At 40.4% G+C, this 22,296-nt stretch overlaps 1 protein-coding gene and 3 long non-coding RNA genes across 54 annotated transcripts in view; 2 read left to right on the top strand and 2 right to left on the bottom strand.

Moving 5' to 3' along the window:
* The window catches only part of LOC119501887 (interferon-induced very large GTPase 1-like), a 342,733-nt gene that overhangs the window by 146,576 nt on the left and 173,861 nt on the right, over positions 1-22,296 (top strand). The window lies entirely within an intron of this gene.
* On the top strand, positions 670-18,815 carry LOC119501930. Its single transcript, XR_005209956.1, has 2 exons — positions 670-898; positions 17,655-18,815. It is a non-coding gene; the product is annotated as an uncharacterized LOC119501930 (long non-coding RNA).
* Positions 981-18,198, bottom strand: LOC119501934. Its single transcript, XR_005209961.1, has 3 exons — positions 18,150-18,198; positions 1,774-1,779; positions 981-1,386 (listed from the first exon to the last, which is right to left on the bottom strand). It is a non-coding gene; the product is annotated as an uncharacterized LOC119501934 (long non-coding RNA).
* Positions 15,855-17,547, bottom strand: LOC119501932. Of its 2 annotated transcripts, XR_005209959.1 has the most exons (4): positions 17,344-17,547; positions 16,642-16,783; positions 16,365-16,535; positions 15,855-16,249 (listed from the first exon to the last, which is right to left on the bottom strand). It is a non-coding gene; the product is annotated as an uncharacterized LOC119501932 (long non-coding RNA). The 2 variants fall into 2 exon arrangements; XR_005209958.1 differs by lacking the exon at positions 17,344-17,547 and having other exon boundaries at positions 16,642-16,833.

Raw genomic sequence — 22,296 nt, 5'->3', positions numbered from 1 at the left:
GAAGAGATAGAGAAAGGTTTTGAATCCATCATAAAGGAGATGAGCAGCCTCTCATTGGATAAGATGAAGGAATTCAGGATGAAGCCTGATCAAATCCTCATTGATCAGCTGTGTAACTGCTGCTGGGTAAAGTGTCCATTCTGTGCAGCTGTTTGTACCAACACACTGGAAGATCACAGTCCTGAAAAACACAATGTCCCATTTCATCGCCCTGCTGGGATCAAGGGGATTAAATCTAGAAACACAGTGGAACTGGTCATCACTTTCTGCACAACATTAGTTGCAAGTGATGGAAGATTCCGTCCGCATCATGATTCAGATGAGCGCATTCCTTATAAACTGTATCAAACTGCTGGAGGGAAGTATGCTACATGGGAGATTACTCCTGATGCGTCAATGCTGACATACTGGAAATGGTTTGTATGTCGATTTCAAAAGCAACTGCAAGACCATTATAAATTAAAATTCCAGGGCAGAGGAGAAATTCCCAGGCAGTGGAGAGACCACAGTAAACAGGAAGCTATTGATAGTCTGGATGAAATGTACAACCTGTGAGTGAACCAGAAACAACCAAGCTCTACTCAAAGTAACAGAAGCCCAAAGCGTCTTTAACTGTTCAAAAGAAATCATTTTTGATTCGATTGAAGGAATGCAACAATATCAATGATGAGGATGAATCCTTTTAAAAATGACAAAAACAGTACCTGTTTATAATTTAATCAATAGTATTTTAATTATTTTATGTATAGAGAGATTGAGTTGCAGTAAAACATTAAGTAGTAATCATTCCTGAAAATGACCTAAAGCAAAGGAGAACATGTGTAATTACAAATGACGTGTTTGTTAGCCATTAAAGGACGACTGTAAAAAGTACAAGAACGATCAGAATTCATCAAAGGTTTTTCTTTAATTAGAAATATTTTTTATCATTATTATTTTACAAGATGATTAAGATGCATGATTGTTTTTTTCTTAAATATTTAAAGGAACTTTTTTAAAAGAAGGAATGAAGCAGTTTCTAGGTTTTCAGATATTATGGAGACATTTTCATTCCTCTAAAAACGGGAAAGTAAGATATGATTTAACTTTTGTTTTTATGTTTTTACTTTTATGTGAAAATCTCATCAAACAGAAATGACATGAAGCTGTAAGTTGTTTGCTTTTCTAAAAAAAGCTGATCAAGGTGCAAAATGAGTTCTGAGAAGTTTATTCTTCATTCATCCAAAGATGTGTATTTTAATACAAGATGCATGAAATGTTCTTCTCACAGTTTAAAGAGCAAATAAAGATGTAGGATGTTAAGCTGAGGCATGTTGACAGATGTGTACATAGTTTAATTCATTCAAAATAAGAAATGGCAGCCATAATTGGTTGTAATTTTAATTTCTGATGGGCAGGTTGGCACTTTGCATGACTCAGCAAAATCTCCTGTCTCGGTAGAACAGTTCATTCATGCCCCCTGCTGGCTATTTTTGGTGTCTAGTCTCCTACACTTTCCCTCTCAAAGGCAGAGGCAGATTGTATTGCCTTCAGCTGTCCAGTGCTCCTCAAACTGACTAAACCATCCTTCTTTACTCCCCTTGTGCGCATGCGTTTGAGTTTTCAACTGAAGAACTATGTTTTTTCCAAAACAATGAATAAAATGATAAATTGTGTGAAAACTATAAAATCATATTTAATTTTAATGCTGCTGTGTTCACATATTTTGACATATTCTAACACTGTTCAATGCAATGCAAAAACGTAGAACCTCGCTCCTGACTACTCAGCCACTCCCTTCTCTCTTTCTGCTCCTTTCTCCTGTCTCCTCTCTTCCTCCCTCATTCAGCTTCTCACTCCTGACTCTTCAGCCCCTCCCCACTTCCCCCTGCTGAACTTTTTTTCCAATGAACATTTTTTACAAAAATAACAGAACGATAATTGTCCATGGCTCTCAAAATACTCTCCTTCAGATGTAATGATGTAAGATGTAGCTTTACTGACTTTTGCATCAGTTCACCAAGTCTATCTTCTATGAAAATTGGCAAAGCACCCACGGCACAAAGCCACAAGACACTGCATGCAGATGTACTTGGTCTTTCGTGTGCATGCAGCATCTTGGCATCTGTTTGCATTTTTTGCTTCAGTGAGGTGGGGCCAGTGGTTTCCAGGGCCAAACCTGATCTCAGGGGGTCTCTTGGACACTGCTCTGCGCTTCACAGGAGGTGGGGTGGCACTTGGTCTTCCTCTTTTGCGTGTCTCGGTGGAACCTGCATTTCTTAGCGCACGAGCTACAGATGCCTTGAAATGTAGAAGATCCTTCCTTTCCAATACAGACATTCTGTAGAGATGCCAGGCATTCACAATGGTCACGTCCAAGAAGTGAAAGAACACTCGGATGTACCACCGTTTGTTTTTACGTCTGTGGGGATACATTGCAACACATTGATCCATGAAATCTACTCCTCCCATATGCTGATTGTACAGCTTCACAGAAAATGGCCTTTGGATGTTGAGCATCTTCTTTTCTTTCTTGCTCCATCTCTGGGCCAAATCTGGTGGGGACCGGCCAACGCAGGATGAGACCATGTGGATCACTGAACTGTCTACCCAGCGTTTGACAGTGATGTTTTCAGCTTTGCTCACAACAGAGCAAGCTCCTCTTCTTTCTTTTTTGAGTTCCTTCTCACTCTTCAGTTTCAGTTGTGCTCCCTGGAGCCTGTTGATTCTGCAAGTGCCAGTGCCATATATGCCCTGTTGTTGCAATGCCTGAATGAGTGGAATGGTGGAAAAGAAGTTGTCAAAAAACACCTTGTGATTATTTTGTTGAATGTCATCACAGAGGCGCATGACTACATCTGCAGTCATTCCCATTTGACTGACCTGACCACGCCCAGCTAAACCCTGATACACTTCAAATCTGTGCATGTATCCAGTGGTCCCTGCTCTCACCCACACTTTCAAACCCCAGGGTTTTTTTTTTTTTTTGGGATGTACTGTTTGAGAGACAGGCGGCCCTTGAAGGGAATCATCTGCTCATCAATCGACTGAAATTCTTCAGGACTTACTGCTGAGTGGAAGGTTTTCTCGAGTGCATCTAACACTGGTCTAATTTTGAACAGCTTATCAGCATTCCCTGGCTCCTGTGAGTAATTATCCACAAAATGAATGTACCTCAGAATCTGCTCAAATCTGTTCACTGGCATGGCATTTGCTATCAAATCAAGACAAAGTCCTTTCGAAGTACATTCTTGATCTTGGATATTTGAGGTATGACATGGTCATATTAATTCCTAGAAATGTCTTCATTTCATCTTTTGTCAAGGCCAGATTTTCTTTTCCTTTCTGGAGTGCATACAGGTTTGTATTGTGCACTATTTCATTTATCAGCTCTTCAGGAAATAGATGCATAAAGAAATCTATTGGCTCTGTTCCCTCAACATTCACTTTCCACTCTCCTAAAAAAGGAGGTAGGTCTCCCTCAAACTGGTTGTCTTTGGTTTTCCAGATATTTCTGCTTTTTTTCCTGTCCTTGAGCTCTGTCAGGTGGCACATCCTCAGCTCCCTCAGCATCCTCATCTCCCTCAGCATCCTCCGTTCCCTCAGCATCCTCAGCTCCACTGTCACTACTGCTTCTATTTGCTGATCTTTCTTTTTCTGGCAACCATTCATCATCACTGCCACTAGCATCATCCTCACTTGACTCAGATGGTATTTGCTCCAATATCCTGCAGGCCTTTCTATCACGCAGTGCACTTGAGCTCTACAAAATATAAACATGCAAACTGTTACTCACATAATGGGATTAATCTGCACAAAGTATTGTTTTTGTTACAAAAACTGCAAGTTACATTCTAATAACAAAAATAAATTGATTTTCAGCCAAAAAAGTTACTGCAGAGGAAGGATTTTCAAGAACAACAAAGTTGCAGTAATAGTATGAATTGTAGTTGAAATATAACCAGCGATGCATGATGTCCAATTTAGTGGACAGATGATTAATCGTAATTTCCTCCCAACATAAAATCAATACTTCGAAATTTGAACAATTATATTACTCCTAAGATGTTACTTGATGTTACTATATTTGTTTTACCTGCAAGGGTCTCCTGCTATAGAAGGATTGGGAAGATATTCCTGAGCTGCTCAGCATTTCTGGCCTTCTGTCGGCCATCTTGGTTTGGAGGAATGTTTTGTGCAATTGCAACGGCTGGCCAAAGGGTGGCAGTGTATGGGATGATGCTATAACGTCCACTGAGGTAGCTGATGTGCAACTATACCATCAAAACCCATGCAAATACAAGAAAATGGCTTTTGAATAGCTGTCCACTGTAGTGACCACTATGCGTGAAAGGGTTAAGTACACTACTTGAGTAAATGGCATTGACGTAGGTTGTTATTTAGTGATCTTTTCCAGCCAGCTGCCACCTTATTTTGGTTTTTGTAGTGAAATGAGGAGGTTCTGGAGGCTACAGATAACTCCTCAGGAACGCCCTGCGTCTTGTGCCAGGGTCAAAATGTGCACACACACGGGTGCCGAGATACAGTTAACAGGGCGTTAAACAACACATTAATCTAACAGTCTGACTGATTTCTTCATAACTATAATTTAAGTTAATAAAGACTGTAGCTCTCTTCACAACAACACAGACACAGGTCGGTTCTTTGATACGGGCGTTTATTGCTTGGACACGTCTTTTCTCTGATGCTTCACTTCTGAGTCACGTCATGCACACGCCGTGAAAACTCGTTTGCCGCTTGTCATGAAAAGAGGTTCTTGAGTCCATGAAAGTCCTTTTGAAAGTCTCTTTGACTGTCTGCTTTTAGCTTCAGACGTCGATAATCATAGCTTTAAACACTTTACAGAGCCCCGCGAAAGGCATCTGCTCCTTCACTCACGTTGGATCGTTTACAGTCCCTCAATGAATTCCGTCGTAGTGGTACTACACAGGGAACATTGGTTCCGGGACGGAACGTAAAACACAGTGGACTAATGTACTTTTGACTGAAACACTTCTACCTGTTACACATTTTGAACTGTATGAAACAAATAATTTTACTCACATCATATTTAAATTTTTAACCTTACATTAAATGAATTATCTATTTATTTATTTATTGCATGAACTTATGGGATCAATTACTAATTATATATCATGAACACATTTATGCAACGGCACTTACAAAGACTAAATGTGGATGTTTCGCTCACCAGTTGTTGTCTCTGCTCAGCCTGCTGTAGTGTCACATTAGTCCATTGTTTTATTCCACAATACTGAACAGAATAATCCAAACAGGTAGAAAAAAGTAAGATGTGAGAGGAGCACAGGATGCTTTTTACTCTCTTGGTCCTAATTGTGCTTTAATTCACCAGGTCTGTAGGTCTACTTTCTCTCATTTTTTTCTATTGAGCTAGATTAAAAAAAACAAAAAACAAACAAACACGCAAACGGAGCGGATCAAAACGAGGCTTCTTACTGAAATATTGTAGTGACGGTTCATATTTCCCAGAGTTTCCATAGTTGTATCTTTGCGCTGTGTGTTCGTGTTTTATTTGAACCATTAGTGAGATAGCTGTTATATTTTTTGACAGGTAGATCTTAATAAAGTTTCACTAGTGAATGCTACGCATATAACTGCGAGCGTCAATGCCTGTGCTGAAAGTGTCAGTAATCAAGTTAATATTTTCATTTACATACAGGACGACTGACCCGGTTTTCTCGGCTCATTTTATCTAAACTAATCAGCCGTTCCTCTCAATATGAGTGACAGGAAAAAATAGGAACCGTGTATCCCCAGCGTCGGCGTTAGGGGCGGGCCATGGGGGTCCAGGCCCGTCCAAAAAGTTCACTGTGCCCCCTCAGCTGAATTCTCTCCTGACAAAAAACTAAACTGAAATAACAGCTATGCTATAATTAAAATGAAGTCATTCAGTTTGGTAATGGAAGGACTTAACACTTCAATGCAAAATAAAGCACAAAACAGTGATAGTTTTGCATTTAGGAAACAACTAGGACATGTACTTGGGCTTGATTACATTGTTTTTTATTGGAGTGTCCTAACTGGCTGCGAACAACACGGCGCTGCACAGCGCGGCGTGACGTTTTGTCTGAACTTCTATCAGATACACGGTTCCTATTTTTTCCTGTGACTCATATTGAGAGGAACGGCTGATTAGTTTAGATACAATGAGCCGTGAAAACCGGGTCAGTTGTCCTGGATGTAAATGAAAATATTAACTTGATTACTGACACTTTCAGCACAGGCATTGACGCTCGCAGTTATATGCGTAGCGTTCACTAGTGAAACTTTATTACGATCTACCTGCAGGGTCGGCGACAGAGTGTTAGGGCAGGGTCGGCGCCAGAGTGTTAGGGACGGACGGGCAATCAGCTTTGACAGCGGGGGCATTTTTTTCACCTCATAGCCTTTATTAAGTGTATCTTTAACATTATCATGTTTCATGAAAGAAATAAACTGACAGAGAGGTGTATACATACTGCCACTTAAGCGCACAGGTGCGCACGCACGTATAGACATGCTGTTATGTCCACAAAAACAGATTATAAACTAACAGCGTGTCCTGAAAGGATGCGAGCGTCCGACTATCGCGCATCTGACGCTCTCTGTCCACTGAATACGTTAAATCTGCACTTCTGTTACATCATGTAAACAAACCAGGAACATACTGTATCAGCTGTGAGCTCCAGATCAGACTGGAGCTGAAGACGTAACCACCTCAAAGATGGGTTAGTAGTACTTGTTATCTTCCTACGTTCGTACTTTTTTTGTTTTTATCATAAAACACACATTTTATTTGTGATATTTACTGGAAATAACATACGATATAGCCAAGAGCAAGTAGGTTGTTATCTAGTGATCTTCTCCAGCCAGCTTCGACCTTATTTTGGTTTCTGTTTTGAAATGAGGAGGTTCTGGAGGCTGCAGATAACTGCTCAGGAACGCCCTGCGTCTTGTGCCAGGGTCAAAATGTGCGCATACTCGGGTGCCGAGATACAGTTAACAGGGCGTTAAACAACACATTAATCTAACAGTCTGACTGATTTCTTCATAACTATAATTTAAGTTAATAAAGACTAAATGTGGATGTTTCACTCACCAGTTGTTGTCCCTGCTCAGCCTGCTGCAGTGTAACATTAGTCCATTGTTTTATTCCACAATACTGAACAGAATAATCCAAACAGGTAGAAAAAGTAAGATGTAAAAGGAGAACAGGATGCTTTTTACTCTCTTGGTCCTAATTGTGCTTTAATTCACCAGGTTTGTAGGTCTACTTTCTCTCATTTTTTTCTATTGAGCTAGATTGAAAAAAACCCCAAAAAAAACAAACACGCAAACGGAGCGGATCAAAACGAGGCTTCTTACTGAAATATTGTAGTGACGGTTCATATTTCCCAGAGTTTCCATAGTTGTATCTTTGCGCTGTGTGTTCGTGTTTCACTAGTGAACTTTATTACATATACCTGCGAGCGTCCATGCCTGTGCTGAAAGTGTCAGTAATCAAGTTAATATTTTCATTTACATCCAGGATGACTGACCCGGTTTTCTCGGCTCATTTTATCTAAACTAATCAGCCGTTCCTCTCAATATGAGTGACAGGAAAAAATAGGAACCGTGTATCTGATAGAAGTTCAGACAAAACGTCACGCCGCGCTGTGCAGCGCCGTGTTGTTCACAGCCAGTTAGGACACTCCAATAGAAAACAATGTAATCAAGCCCAAGTACATGTCCTAGTTGTTTCCTAAATGCAAAACTATCACTGTTTTGTGCTTTATTTTGCATTGCAGTGTTAAGTCCTTCCGTTACCAAACTGAATGACTTAATTTTACTAATAGCTTAGCTGTTATTTCAGTTTAGTTTTTTGTCAGGAGAGAATTCAGCTGAGGGGGCACAGTGACCTTTTTGGACGGGTCTGGACCCCCATGGCCCGCCCCTAACGCCGACGCTGTGTTAGGGGCGGACGGGCTATCAGCTTTGACGGGGGGGATTTTTTTTCACCTCATATAGCCTTTATTAAGTGTATCTTTAACATTATCATGTTTCATGAAAGAAATAAACTGACAGAGAGGTGTATACATACTGCCACTTAAGCGCACAGGTGCGCACGTGCACGCATAGACATGCTGTTATGTTCACAAAAACAGGTCATAAACTAACACCGTGTCCTAACTGGATGCAAGCATCTGACTATCGCGCTGCATCGTGCATCTGACGCTCTCTGTCCACTGAATACGTTAAATCTGCACTTTTGTTACATCATGTAAACAAACCAGGAACATATCAGCTGTGAGCTCCAGATCAGACCGGAGCTGAAGACGTAACCACCTCAAAGATGGGTTAGTAGTACTTGTTATCTTCCTACGTTCATAAGGAACACGACAACGCCAGCCTTGTCCCGTCCACGTCCACGCCGTTAAGCGCAGCCGCTCCCCGGGGAGTTGGACGGCGTCCCAAGCGCAGACCCCGGGGGAGGGTCTCGCCAACCGGGCGAGCTAAGTACATTTATTTAGATAGTATTGTGTTCTATGTTTAGACGTGTGTTTTAATAGTGGGGAGGGATAGCAGCTGGGGAGATCAGTCACGATCCTGAATCCGGAGCTCTAACCTTAAAGTGGTGACTTGTGTATTTCCGTGAGTGTGCAGTGTGGGTTGACCAGTGTTAAATTGCAGTGCCTCCAGTAGAGGGTGATTAACGTGCAGTGTCTGAGTGGTGTGCCTTAAGCTAGTTGTCTAGCCCTGTGTTAACTGTGTGATTTCACATCTGTAAGAGCTTTGGATGCTCAGTGGACTTACAGGTCCCTCCGCGTATCTCTCCTCCCTTTTTATGAATTGTTATGTTTTAATAATAATAATAATAATAATAATACATTTTATTTAGTGGCGCCTTTCTGGACACCCAAGGACACCTTACAAGAATCAATTAAAACATAGACAGATAAAACAATATAAAAACAACAGGACATGACAGAGACATAATTGTACAGACACATAGGATGGGTGATGATGAGTACTAGAGAGAGTAGGCCAGTTTAAACAGGTGGGTTTTGAGGAGGGATTTGAATGATGTGATATTGTCAGACTGCTGGATGTGTGGGGGGAGTGAGTTCCATAACCTGGGAGCAGAGCAGCTGAATGCCCTGGCTCCCATGGTGCTGAGGCGTGAGGTGGGGGTGGTCAGAAGTCCGGCTGATGATGAGCGGAGGGAACGGGAGGGGGTGTACTCCTGGAGGAGGTCTGTGAGGTAGGTGGGGGCAAGGTTATGGAGGGCTTTGTAGGTAAGTAGAAGGTTTTTGTAGTCGATCCGGGATTTAACAGGGAGCCAGTGCAGTTGGATGAGGATGGGGGTGATGTGGTCGGAGGATTTGGTGCGGGTGATGATCCGGGCGGCAGAGTTCTGGATGATTTGGAGTCTGTTGAGTAGTTTGATGGGAATGCCAGAGAGGACAGCGTTGCAATAGTTGATCCGGGGTGTAACAAAAGCGTGAGCCAGGATTTCAGTGCTGGAGTGAGACAGGGATGGGCGGAGTCTGGAGATGTTGCAGAGGTGGAAGAAGGCAGTCCGGGTGACGTTTTTTATGTGGGATGTAAAGGAGAGGGTGCTGTCCAGGGTGACCCCAAGGCTCTTGACATGGGTGGAGAACGGTACTGAGAAGCCATCGATGGTGAGGTTTGGAGCAGTGGTGTGTTGAGATTTGGAGATGTTGTTTTTGGAGCCGATGAGCAGGGCCTCGGTTTTATTGCTGTTGAGTTTTAAAAAGTTCCTGCTCATCCAGCTCTTGATGTGTTGTAGGCAGGTGGTGAGGGAGGCGGGTGGCAGGGCAGCAGTGGGTGTAGTTGAAATGTAGACCTGTGTGTCGTCGGCATAACAGTGGAATAGGACATTGTGATGATGGAGGATAGTGCCAAGGGGAAGGAGGTAAATGATAAACAGGAGTGGACCCAATACTGACCCCTGGGGGACACCCAGTGAAACAGTGGAACACCTTGACCTGTGATTGCCCAGTTTTACAAATTGTTGTCTGTCGGTGAGGTATGAGGAGAACCATGTGAGCGCAACACCAGTGATACCAATATCAGTCAGACGTGTGATGAGTAGTGGGTGGGAGATGGTGTCAAAGGCAGCAGTGAGATCGAGGAGGATGAGGATGGTGAGCAGTCCAGAGTCAGCTGCACGGAGGAGGTCGTTTGTGATTTTGACCAGGGCTGTTTCAGTACTGTGTTTGGGGCGGAAACCAGATTGGAAGGGTTCATGGAGGTTGTTTGAGTTGAGGTGGGACTGGAGTTGGGCGGCGACCACTCTCTCAAGGGTTTTGGAGATGAAGGTGAGGTTGGAGATGGGTCTGTAGTGGTTCAGATCTGCTGGATCAGCACCGGGTTTTTTGAGGGTTGGTGTAATTGCAGCAGTTTTGAGGGTGGGGGGTACAATACCGGTGGTGAGGGAGGAGTTAATGATTCTTGTGATCATGGGGGAGATGGCAGGCAGACAGGCTTTGACGAGGATTGTGGGGAGGGGATCGAGCTGACAGGTAGTTGGTTTGGCTTTATGGATGAGCTCAATGATGGTTAATTCCGTTGTGGGTGTGAAGTTAGAGAGGGTGCTGATGAGTGGTTGGCAGGAGGTTGCCATCCAGGGTGGGTCACATGGGGGGGTGCAGGATGAGGCCAGCTGTTGGTGGATGGTGTTGATTTTGTTTTCAAAGAATTGCAGAAAGGCAGTGCAGTGATCAGTGGAGGTATTTGCAGGGAGGGTTCTCGGAGGCTGAAGAAGGTGGTTTACTGTTGAAAAGAGGGTTCTGGTGTTACCTTGACCGGTACTGATGAGGTTGGAGTAGTAGGAGGATTTGGCGGTGGAGAGAGCGTTCTTGTAACGGTGGAGGTGTTCTGTGTAGAGTTGGATGTGCACTGAAAGTCCAGTCTTTTTGTATAACCGCTCTAGTTGACGGCCGGTGGTTTTGAGATGGCGGAGGTCAGGGGTGTACCAGGGAGCTGTGTGGGTGAAGGAGACTGTGCGGGTTTTCAGGGGAGCCAGGGTATCCAGGGAAGAGGAGAGACAGTTGTTGTAATGATTCACCAGTTCAGCGGGGGAGGCGGATGGGGGAGGACTGGGGTAGGAGTTAATAAGGGTGATGAGATCTGTGGGGTTGATATGCTTGATGTTTCTGAAGGAGATGGTCCGTTGCTCTTTTATTTTGGATAGGGGGGCGTCGATTTCAAACAGGATGACTTTGTGGTCAGAGATGGGGAGGTCAGCATTAGTGAGGTTATGAGGGGTGATACCAGTGCAGCAGATTAGATCAAGTATGTGTCCTTTGTTATGGGTTGGGAAATTGACATATTGGGTGATATCTAGACATTCAAGGAGTGAGGTGAAATCATTAGTAAAACCAGAAGAATTGTCAATGTGGATGTTGAAGTCTCCTAGAAGGATGACAGTAGGGGACATGGCACACACAGAGGTTAATAATGCTGACAGTTCAGTGAGAAAGAGGGCAGAGGGCTTTGGTGGTCTGTAGATGGTGATAATGATGATGGGTGTGGAGCCTGTGAGTTGTATAGCTAAGCATTCAAAAGTGGAATGAGGGGGGACGGTGACTGTACAGACTTTAATGCTGTCACGGTAGAGTACAGCAAGACCGCCCCCCCTCCCTGAAGCACGGGGTTTGCTGGTATATTTAAAGCCAGGTGGGACAGCTTCATTGAGCTGGGAGAAATCATTTAGCTGTTGCCAGGTCTCAGTGAGGTATAAAAAGTCCAGTTTGTGGTCCATAATAAATTCATTAATCAGCAAACCCTTGCTAGTGAGGGATCTAATGTTAAAAAGAGCCAGTTTTAAACAGACCAGTGGTGCATAGGTGGCTGCTTTGTGCAGGGGGGACAACACACTGTGATTGACAGACGGGTGGCAGTGCGAGGGGGGCGGGGCTTAGTGGACCAGAAGGAGGGAATGCTTGTGTTGTTGTTGTTGTTGGTCTGGGTATCATCGGATAATCCGTTTTTCCTTTGGAATTCAGAAAGGAAAAAACGTTTTTTTATTTTTTCGTTTTAAACCAAAAATGAGAAAACGGCCGTTTTCTCGTTTTTCGTTTCTGAATCAAAAAATGAAAAACGAACCCAAACCGGGCCGTTTGTTTGTTTTTGCGAATTCCTTTTCTCATTATTCGTTTTGAATTGAAGAACGGAAGTCACGTGGGTTTTTCGTTTTTTCGTTTTAAACCACAAACGAAAAACGGAATCACGTGGTGCTCTGTTTGTTTTTTGTTTCCAAACGAAAAACGAAAAAAAACAAATTAAAAAAACGATCCGATTTAGTTTCTTCAAGTTTCTTTCTGTCATTTTCTCTTCTGAATCGAAGAGCGGAGAACGGCAGTCACGTGACCAGGAAGTGAAGGCAAACATGTCAAAATAAAAGCCAAGAAGATAGTGTGGTCATATTATAAAAGTGTAACATTATTTAAGCACATGATCGAGGTAACAGTAGTAGTACCCGGAGCTGGCTGCAGAGCTGATGATATCAGGACACCCAATGGAGCTGATGGATGGTGATGCAGGTCACGTTCCTTTAACATGGATCTCTAGTCTTTTAGATGAAGTCATCAAGAAACTGGGCGACAAGAGAGTTTTTGTTTTGTCAGTTTTGGCCGTACAGAGCAGTGGAAAATCAACAATGCTGAATGCCATGTTTGGGTTACAGTTTGCAGTGAGTGCTAGCAGATGCACCAAGGGGGCCTTCATGCAGCTGGTCAAAGTGTCAGAGGAGATCAAGAAAGACTTTCAGTTTGACTACATCCTAGTGGTGGACACAGAAGGACTGCGTGCTCTTGAGTTGGAAGGTAACGCCACTCTTCACCACGACAATGAACTGGCAACATTTGTTGTTGGTCTGGGAAACATGACACTGATCAACATCTTTGGAAAGAATCCAGCTGAGATGCAAGATGTTCTGCAGATTGTTGTTCAGGCTTTCATGAGGATGAATAAAATTAAACTTTCTCCAAGTTGTGTGTTCGTTCACCAGAATGTTACAGATATTGCAGCTGCAGAGAAAAACATGGATGGAAAGAGACGGCTACAAGAAAAATTGGACAAGATGGCCTCACTAGCAGCCAAAGAGGAGGGTTGTGATGCTGAGTGCTTCAGTGACGTCATTGCATTTGATGTGCAGAAAGATGTGAAATACTTTGCCCAGCTATGGGAGGGAAGTCCACCTATGGCTCCTCCAAATCCAGGTTATAGTGAAAAGATGAAGAGGAACTTAAAAAGCACTTCAACTCTGTTTGGAGTGGCTTGGTTCGTGAACTAACTGTGGGCATAAAACCTATTGAGGACATCAACTATGAAAAAGATCAGTCAACAATCCTTCAGGAGCTTGGGTTTGAATGGTCTCTCATAGATGAATGTGAAAGCAGTGGCAGATTCAAAGAAATATCAGAGATTGGTGATTACGTTCATTATGTATCTCTCAGCAAGCACCAAGATCTGAGTAACACAGAAGAAAAAGGTTTCCTTGACCTTGTTTCAGAAACCTGGACAAAAGCAACATCAGCCGTGACCAAAGCAACATATACCTCTCAGGCGTATTTGAAGTCTGAAGAACAGCAACTGATCAGATCCTTCATTGATGATGTTGAAAAACAGTCCATTAATGCAATCAAGAGCAAACCTGTAGCTACAAGAGGCTACAAATCAACTTTCTTGCAGGAAGTGGCCAACCATGTGAAAGAAAAGGTGACTGAATTTGAATCAAAGAGGAAATATGCTCTGAAGAAGGAGTTTACAGTTGATCTCATACTGTATGTGTTTCACAGAGCAGGTAGATGGCTTTCAGAGTCCCACAAGAAATTCAAAGGGAACAACGATGCACACGCTTATGTAGAAAGCAAGAAAATGCAATATTACAAAAGTTTCAGAAGCTTCTGCAAAGGAAACTCGTCTGCTGTTGTGCTTGGAGAACTGATCTGTGAGAAACTGAAGAGTTACACTGTTGAGGCCGTCTGTAACAAGACTGCCATTGATCTCGCTGGAGAGATGAGGTGCAGTTTCCCAGCATTCAGTGGGAACAGGCTGAGCTTGGAGAAACACGTGTTGAAGTCGCTCGCAGAGAAAGAGGACTTTGATGGTTTTATCACCTACATCCAACACCCAAGGAGACAAGCAGAGGAATTTATAAGAGAGGAAGTACAGAAATACATCTTCACAGACAGCACAGATAAAGCACGGAACATACTCCAGAAAAATGTTGAAGACATCAAAAATCTTGTGAGTCAAGCTTTGTTTACTGCAACAGAGAAAGTCAAAACCCAGAGAGGAGACCTGGAAATGTGGGTGGAGGAGTTTTCCAGTTTGCTAAAAGATGAGCTTACATTCGACACTATCTGTTGTCAAAACTTCAGTGACATAAACAGATTTGACTTTCTTAAAGAAGAGATAGAGAAAGGTCTTAAATCCATCATAAAGAAGATGAGCAGCCTCTCATTGGATAAGATGAAGGAATTCAGGATGAAGCCTGATCAAATCCTCATTGATCAGCTGTGTAACTGCTGCTGGGTAACATGCCCATTCTGTGCAGCTGTTTGTACCAACACACTGAAAGATCACAGTCCTGACAAACACTATGTCCCATTTCATCGCCCTTTTGGGATCAATGGGATGAAAACTGGAGGCACAGTGGAACTGGACATTGATTTCTGTACAACATCAGTTGCAAGTGATGGAAGTTTCTATCCGCATCATGATTCAGATGAGCGCATTCCTTATAAACTGTATCAAATTGCTGGAGAGAAGTATGCTACATGGGAGATTACTCCTGATGTGTCTAAGCTGACATACTGGAAATGGTTTGTATGTCGATTTCAAAAGCAACTGGAAGACCATTATGAATTAAAATTCCAGGGCAGAGGAGAAATTCCCAGGCAGTGGAGATACCACAGTAAACAAGAAGCTATTGATAGTCTGGATGCAATGTAAAACCTGTGAGTGAACCAGAAACAACCAAGCTCTACTCAAAGTAACAGAAGCCCAAAGTGTCTTTAACTGTTCAAAAGAAATCATTTTTGATTTGATTGAAGGAGTGCAACAATATCAATGATGAGGATGAATCCTTTCAAAAATGACTGAAACAGTACCTGTTTATAATTTAATCAATAGTATTTTAATTATTTTATGTATAGAGAGATTGAGTTGCAGTAAAACATTAAGTAGTAATCATTCCTGAAAATGACCTAAAGCAAAGGAGAGCACAACATGTGTCATTACAAATGACGTGTTTGTTAGCCATTAAAGGACGACTGTAAAAAGTATGAAACCGATCAGAATTCATCATACACTGTTAAGAATTTCCCAGTAAAATAACAGTAAAGAGCTGGAAGCAGGGTTGCCATTATTCTACTGTGAAATTAACATTATTATACTGTCGCTGAAATTTACAGCTTTGTACTGTTAATGAAAAATACAGTATATACAGTTTTTTTGATTAATTTCACAGTATTTTATAGTTAATTTACTGTTTAAAGATACATTATATAGCTGTTTTTCCCCTTTCTTTTACATTATCTTACTGATTTGTTTTAATGCACTATTTAGGTTGTATTTTTTACATACATTTTAATAAACATTATTTTTTGCCTATATGAATAGATTTAGCAGGTTACAGACAAAGGAATAGTCACACTAAATACAATTAAAGGCACTTGTTAAGAAAAAGGCTATAATTAAGGCTATGATGCCCAAAATGTCTGTCTATAGCTGGCTACAAGCACAGAATGCAAACCATAACAACATGTGAGTGAAGAACAGAGCTAATTCACTGATTTTACAATCATGTACAATGTGTGAGAAAAGAAAATCTACAGCTTATCTTATTGCACTTTACTTTTTATTTTCATATGAAGTTCAACACAGCGCCAACAAAAACCTGACACAGATAACAAACCAAATTTCAGAAGAAATAGCATTTCTGAAGACATCTGTCAATCTTACTAACCTTACTTTGTGGAACAGTTACAGACAGTTGAGCTATATCATAGAGTTAAAACAAAACTCTCAAATAATATTTTGCCTTATATCATAATGAGCACCAACACCACCAGACATGTGACATCATGTCCAAGTATGAATATTCAGTCTCTAACAAGGCACATGGATAAGTGTGGAAGTCCAAGTATTGAGCGATAATGGGGGAGTGAGTTAGTGAATGACTTATGGCCCACTCAAAGACACCAGTTCTCTCAATCCAGCCTTGGTAGCCCGCTGACTGTGTGAGAGAGAGATATATGAGTTCCAACACAACTTTCATTGTAACTTCTCACATACAAAATCAGCGTGTGTAGCCCTCATTTCCTCTTATCATGTATGTAATGTAAACTCACCATTTTAAATGAAGTCCCACTCAAGTCCATGAGTCCCATCAGCAGAGTGGATACATGTGGATATACGGTTGTAGTCTTGTCTTGTAGCTCGTGAATTTGCCAGTTTTCTTTGAGAAGACTTTGCCCTGTCCATCCTTGGTGCCTCTCTCAGGGTTTATTCCTACGGTGCACCTGAAAAATGATAGTGTTTCTTCAGGTACTGTGTAAAAATCAAGTTGTGTGAATCACTTAGATTAATGCCACAATAAAAATACAGGTTTTACTGAAAGTATCTAACCTTGAGATTAATTTGAGCGTGCAGGTGTAGAAGGTGGAAAATAATGCAGCAAGCCCCATCAAGAAGGTGGGCTGGATCCCCTCACATATGAAGTGGCCCTCAAGGCTGACCATCCAGCGCCAATAGCTTCCTGCTGTTTCACCTGAAACTTAGAAAGAATTTTCCTCAGTCAACTTCATGGATTTTTAGTCAATGTTTTAAATGAATTGTGTTGAGTGGTGTGCATTACTGGTTGAGAAACCGTTTTTTGATCAATTATGAATATTCTGACCATCTGATCTATAGAACATGTGGTTTTCAGATATCATTCAAAAACACTAGTTAGCTAGTAAATAACCTTTCCTTCAATTTTGTATCTGCTCTGCTGAATTACCACCCAATAACCAACATGCACTGAAGTCTTAATGTTACTTTAAATGTTGAAGGGACTTCCATAGACTGTAAAATGTATACACCGTCGTTATGCATGAATTCACTGGCAAAATACATGTGTCAGCACATTAACTTAGATATTAACTTGAATACATAGAAATTAAAATGAGCTCCTTGTGTTGTCCGATTAATATGCAATCATCTGTGAAATTCTAGCTAGCTGTTGAATCCCTCTATCATGACATGCACATATTCAGTAATGCAAACTAACTGGAAACATCACTGATAACCTTTGCACAGATTTATTAATTAAATAAAATTACTACTTACCAAATAATCAGTAAGATGGGAATGGATGAAGAAAAGAACGGATCCAGCCTCACATGTGCAGATCAGGTGAAATTGCTCTTCCCAGAATTCAAAAAATACTGCATCAAACTGTTATTCATGATACTTTAGACAGTTGATCAGCAGTAAAGTGCTGTTTTTTAAGAATACATTATAGTTCAGTTAAAAAACGGCCTATGAGCATAATTTAACAGATTTTCTTTTGTATTAACAGTAAAGCACTGTTTTTAGCAATAACAGGTTAATACTGTTGAAATTCTGCTGTAAATTAACAGCAATTGTTTACAGTGTAGGTTTTTGTTTAATTAGAAATATTCTTTTTATTATTATTTTACAAGATGATTAAGATGCATGATTCTTTTTTTCTTTGAATATTTAAAAGACATTTTTTAAAAGAAGGAATGAAGCAGTTTCTAGGTTTTCAGATATTATGGAGACATTTTCATTCCTCTAAAAACGGGAATGTAAGATATGATTTGACTTTTGTTTTTATGTTTTTACTTTGATGTGAAAATCTCATCAAACAGAAATGACATGAAACTGTAAGTTGTTTGCTTTTCTAAAAAAAAAGTTGATCAAGGTGCAAAATGAGTTCTGAGAAGTATATTCTTCATTCATCCAAAGATGTGTATTTTTAATACAATATGCATGAAATGTTCTTCTCACAGTTTAAAGAGCAAATAAAGATGTAGGATGTTAAGCTGAGGCTTGTTGACAGACGTGTACATAGTTTAATTCATTCAGAATAAGAAATGGCAGCCATAATTGGTTGTAATTTTAATTTTCACTTTTTTTTCTATAATACAGATCTCATTAAAATGCATCATAACAGGCAACACAAGTTTTGATTAAAGTTGTATATAAATATCTCTGTAATTGTATTTTTTGTAAACTATCTTATGAGGGGTTTTGAAAGAATTTTTCAATAGATTAAGAATTAGTTATAAGGTGGATGTCCTGACATTGAATTAATGAAGTGTTGATTATGAAAATGCATGAAACTTGTATTTGAGACTTGTTGAGTTACACGAAAAGGGAAAGAGTTGTGAGAAGTTGACATTATGTAAAAAAGAAAGAATGGATTTTTTTTTTATTGTTAACCATTTAGCTATTTGTTGTCCAACTCATCTGAAAATCATTTTTACACAAACATTTTCATCGTACTATTTTGTATGTTTTTTTCTTCAATAATTTGATGAACAATGCTTCATCTTTCTGAATTTCTTGGAGTATTCAACTATTTTTATACTTATTACTTATATTATCTCTTTTTAAATGATCTTATTACAGTTACTTTTTACTACTGCCAATATTGGAATTAGTTTTGTTGTTTGATTTATTAGACTCTTGTCATTGCTACAGTATATTGATATTCATAATTACTAACAGAAATATCAGTCTTTATGGAAAAAAATGGGATATTTTCTTTTTCTGTAATAAATCAGTCAATGGAGTTCATGCCTCGTCTGTCATTAATGAGCATTATGAGAAGACCAGATTTTCTCTTGACCCAATCTCAAAATATGTCTAAGATCTGCCACATACTAAATCAAGTGCATTTTATTTATGTACCCCAAAATCACTAATAATGTTAATTTTGTCAAGTATTTTTAGATTTAGTCTTAGTCCTGTGATCAAAAGTTCATGTTAGTTTTATTCATAGTCAATTCATCCTTTTTTATTTTTAATATCCTTTCACATTCATGTTTCAAATGTTGACCAATAGGAGCACAGAGGCTCCTCCATGCATGACTGTAAATATAGCTAAGCAAAAGAAGAATGATGCTGTTGGTGCTGCAAGGGGGAACAATTGTTGTTTTCCTCCAAGTCACAAGGTTTAGGGGAAATAGAGCTCCTTTGTAAAACAAAGGAAGAAGATGGTAAGCTATGATTGGTCTGGAACCACTGGGGGTCAGGCCTATGTTCCCTCAGCACCTATGAATTTTTTCCCATCCAAATTAGGCTCTAGATAGATTTAGATATCGCGCTAACAATATCTGATAACAGACAGACAATCTTGCTAGTACTCAATGCCTTCAGTGGTTGGGTTGGTTAGGCTTAGGCATGAGGAGTGAGATCGGTAAGGGTTAGGGTAAGAATATCAGGGTAAGGGTAGGGGGTATTTAGGGGGAGATAGCAGGTCAGCAGTAGATGTCACATAGAAGTGGTTGTCATCATCTGAAAGCTAACTGAAGATTAATTTGAGATGCAGCTCAGCACTGTGTGTCAAGTTGTGCTAGTCATAAATCAGAAATAAACATGAATTAATGAATTGATTCAAATAAATTTTGAAAGTTTCTAAGGGCTTAGAACATTATGATAAAAGCTGAATGGGATTAGCATAATCATGGCATGTCTGTAAAGGGGAGACTCGTGGGTACCCATAGAATCCATTTTCCTTCAGATATCTAGAGGTCAGAGGTCAAGGTACCCCTTTGAAAATGGCCATGCCAGTTTTCCCTTGCCAAAATTCAGTCTAAATTTCCAGCTTTATTTAGCCTCTGTCCCGACAAGCTATATAAACTAAATTTGCAGAAAAGTGAATTATTTCCGATCAACGAGGCAGCGCGTAAATATCCCTTTGCCTCACTTCCTCTAAAAATGACTCACCTATTTACTTACTAGGCATTAATGTAACTAATACATGTTCTAATCTCTTTGCAGCTAACTCTCTTACTCTTATGGACCAGGTGAAGTGCAGTCTAAACTGCTGGATGTCATTAGGCCTACCACTGTCAGTTGCAGGTCGTATTAATTCCATACAGATGAATATCCTCCTGAAATGTACTTATCTATTCAGATTCAGATTCAGACATTTTTATTGATCCCAAGAAGGGCAATTCATTTACAGCTTACCCATCATAAACACACGGACAACATCCAAAAGGTTATGTCAAGCACAGATCAATAAAACTGACAAAGAGAGGTCAATGAAGGACAGCAGATAAGTTAATACAATAGAATAAATAGGAATAAAATGGACAAAAAGAGAAAACAAAAAGATAATAAATAGACATTGTTACATGATTTAACATGTAGGGGAACTGGCAATAAAAATCACACATGAAATGACTACCGTCTGAGTTTAATAACCTGATAGCAGAAGGAAGAAAAGAGTTGAAGTAACGGTTAGTTCTCCTCAGAGGTGACTGATAACGGCGGCCTGAAGGCATCAATGAGAAGTCATGAGACAGAACATGAAGAGGTTGGCTGATAATATTCTTTGCCTTCTTTACCACCTGATTCTCCCAGAGGGAACACAGGTCTCTTTGTTGGACCCCAGTAATCTTGGAGCAAACCTTAACAATGCTTTACAGGCTGTTCTTGTCCTTAATGGTTAAGCCACTGAACCAACAAATAAAAGAAAAGGTTAAAAGACTTTCGATAAAAGAACAATAAAAGTTACTTAAGATCCTCTCACTGACATTAAAAGAGTTCAGCTTCCTCAACAAATAGATTCTCTGTTGACCTCGTTTGACGATAGACTCCGTATTAATATGAAACCTAAGTTTACAATCAAACACAGTTCCAAGGTATTTATACGACTCCACAATCTGAACATCTTTACCGTGTATGAGACTAACTTTGTGTTCAGTATTGTGTCTGAAGTCAATGATCATTTCCTTTGTTTTGGAAACATTGAGGTGAAGATAATTATCATCGCACCATTTAACAATCTCAGGTAATGCAGGACCATGATCAGACTCTGAGCCTTGAAGTAAAGATAAGAGGACACTGTCATCAGAAAACTTAACAAGAAGCCTGTTCTCCTGAGAAGACCTGCAGCCGTCGGTGTACATGATAAATAGGAGGGGTGACAACACACAACTCTGAGGTGAACCTGTGTTTTATACGGATATTTTGGACATTTGTCCATTCACGAAAACCTGCTGGACCTTCACAGTAAGAACATTTTGAATCAGCATGAGAAGCCGGTCTGGGAGATTAAAATAAGAGGCAAGTCTCTCAATCAAGATGTGAGGCTGCATTTTGTTAAAAGCAGAGGAAAAGTCTGCGAACAAAAGTCTTACATGAGCTCCAGGTTTTTCTAGATGCTTATACAGTGTCCAGTGTAAGACGTTTAGCATCCTCCACGGCTTTGTCTGGCTGATAAGCAAATAGCAGGGGAACGAGTTTTCCATTAACAGAAGACACAATAATACCCTTTCAATGTAAAATAAATGAAGCAGTATTATTTCATCCTTTAACTGGAACCGTAAGCCGCTTTGACTATCAATGAAAACACGCCAATATTAAAAAAAGGCAGGAGGGATGTCAGCTCCAAACCTTTCGGTGTATTACTGGCTGCTAACAGAAGACCAATTCTGCACCGGCTCTACGAGGACCCAGGAGCAGATACACTATCTTGGTAAACACTTGAGTCCCTTTCATGTATCAAAATCTGGTTACAGGTTAGACATCACTTTGGCTGGACTCTTTTCTCCTTAAAATCTCCTATTCATTCAAATCCCTAAATTAAACCCTCTCTGCTGGACAAAACCTTTGTTGACTGGCACAACATGGCCTTTAAGTCAATTGCTGATCTCCATTCTGATGGAATTTTTTTTAATTTCGCGATCTCTGTGAAAAATTTAAATGATCTAAAAACTATTTCTTTCGCTACTTACAAATTTGAGAATTTGTGCACAAAATGCTCCTTCAGGTCCCTGCTGTATCCTCTGCGATTGTATTTTAGAGCACACTTCATCATTTAAAGGCATAATTTCTATCATATGTAATGAGCCTATACAGAAGCTACATTTCAGTCTTATGTCTTTTAAAGCTGACTGGGAAACATTTCAGATAGTCTTTAGCATTCTACTTTATTCAGATTAGATCCTGATGGGCAGGTTGGCACCTTGCATGGCAGCCTCTGCCATCAGTGTATGAATGTGTGTGAATGGGTGAATGCTGACATGTAGTGTAAAGCGCTTT

Source organism: Sebastes umbrosus, chromosome 14, assembly GCF_015220745.1.
Source record: "Sebastes umbrosus isolate fSebUmb1 chromosome 14, fSebUmb1.pri, whole genome shotgun sequence".
In the NCBI taxonomy this organism is placed as follows: domain Eukaryota; kingdom Metazoa; phylum Chordata; class Actinopteri; order Perciformes; family Sebastidae; genus Sebastes; species Sebastes umbrosus.
Note: the sequence above shows the minus strand (reverse complement) of the source record. Positions and strands in the feature narration are given on the sequence as shown.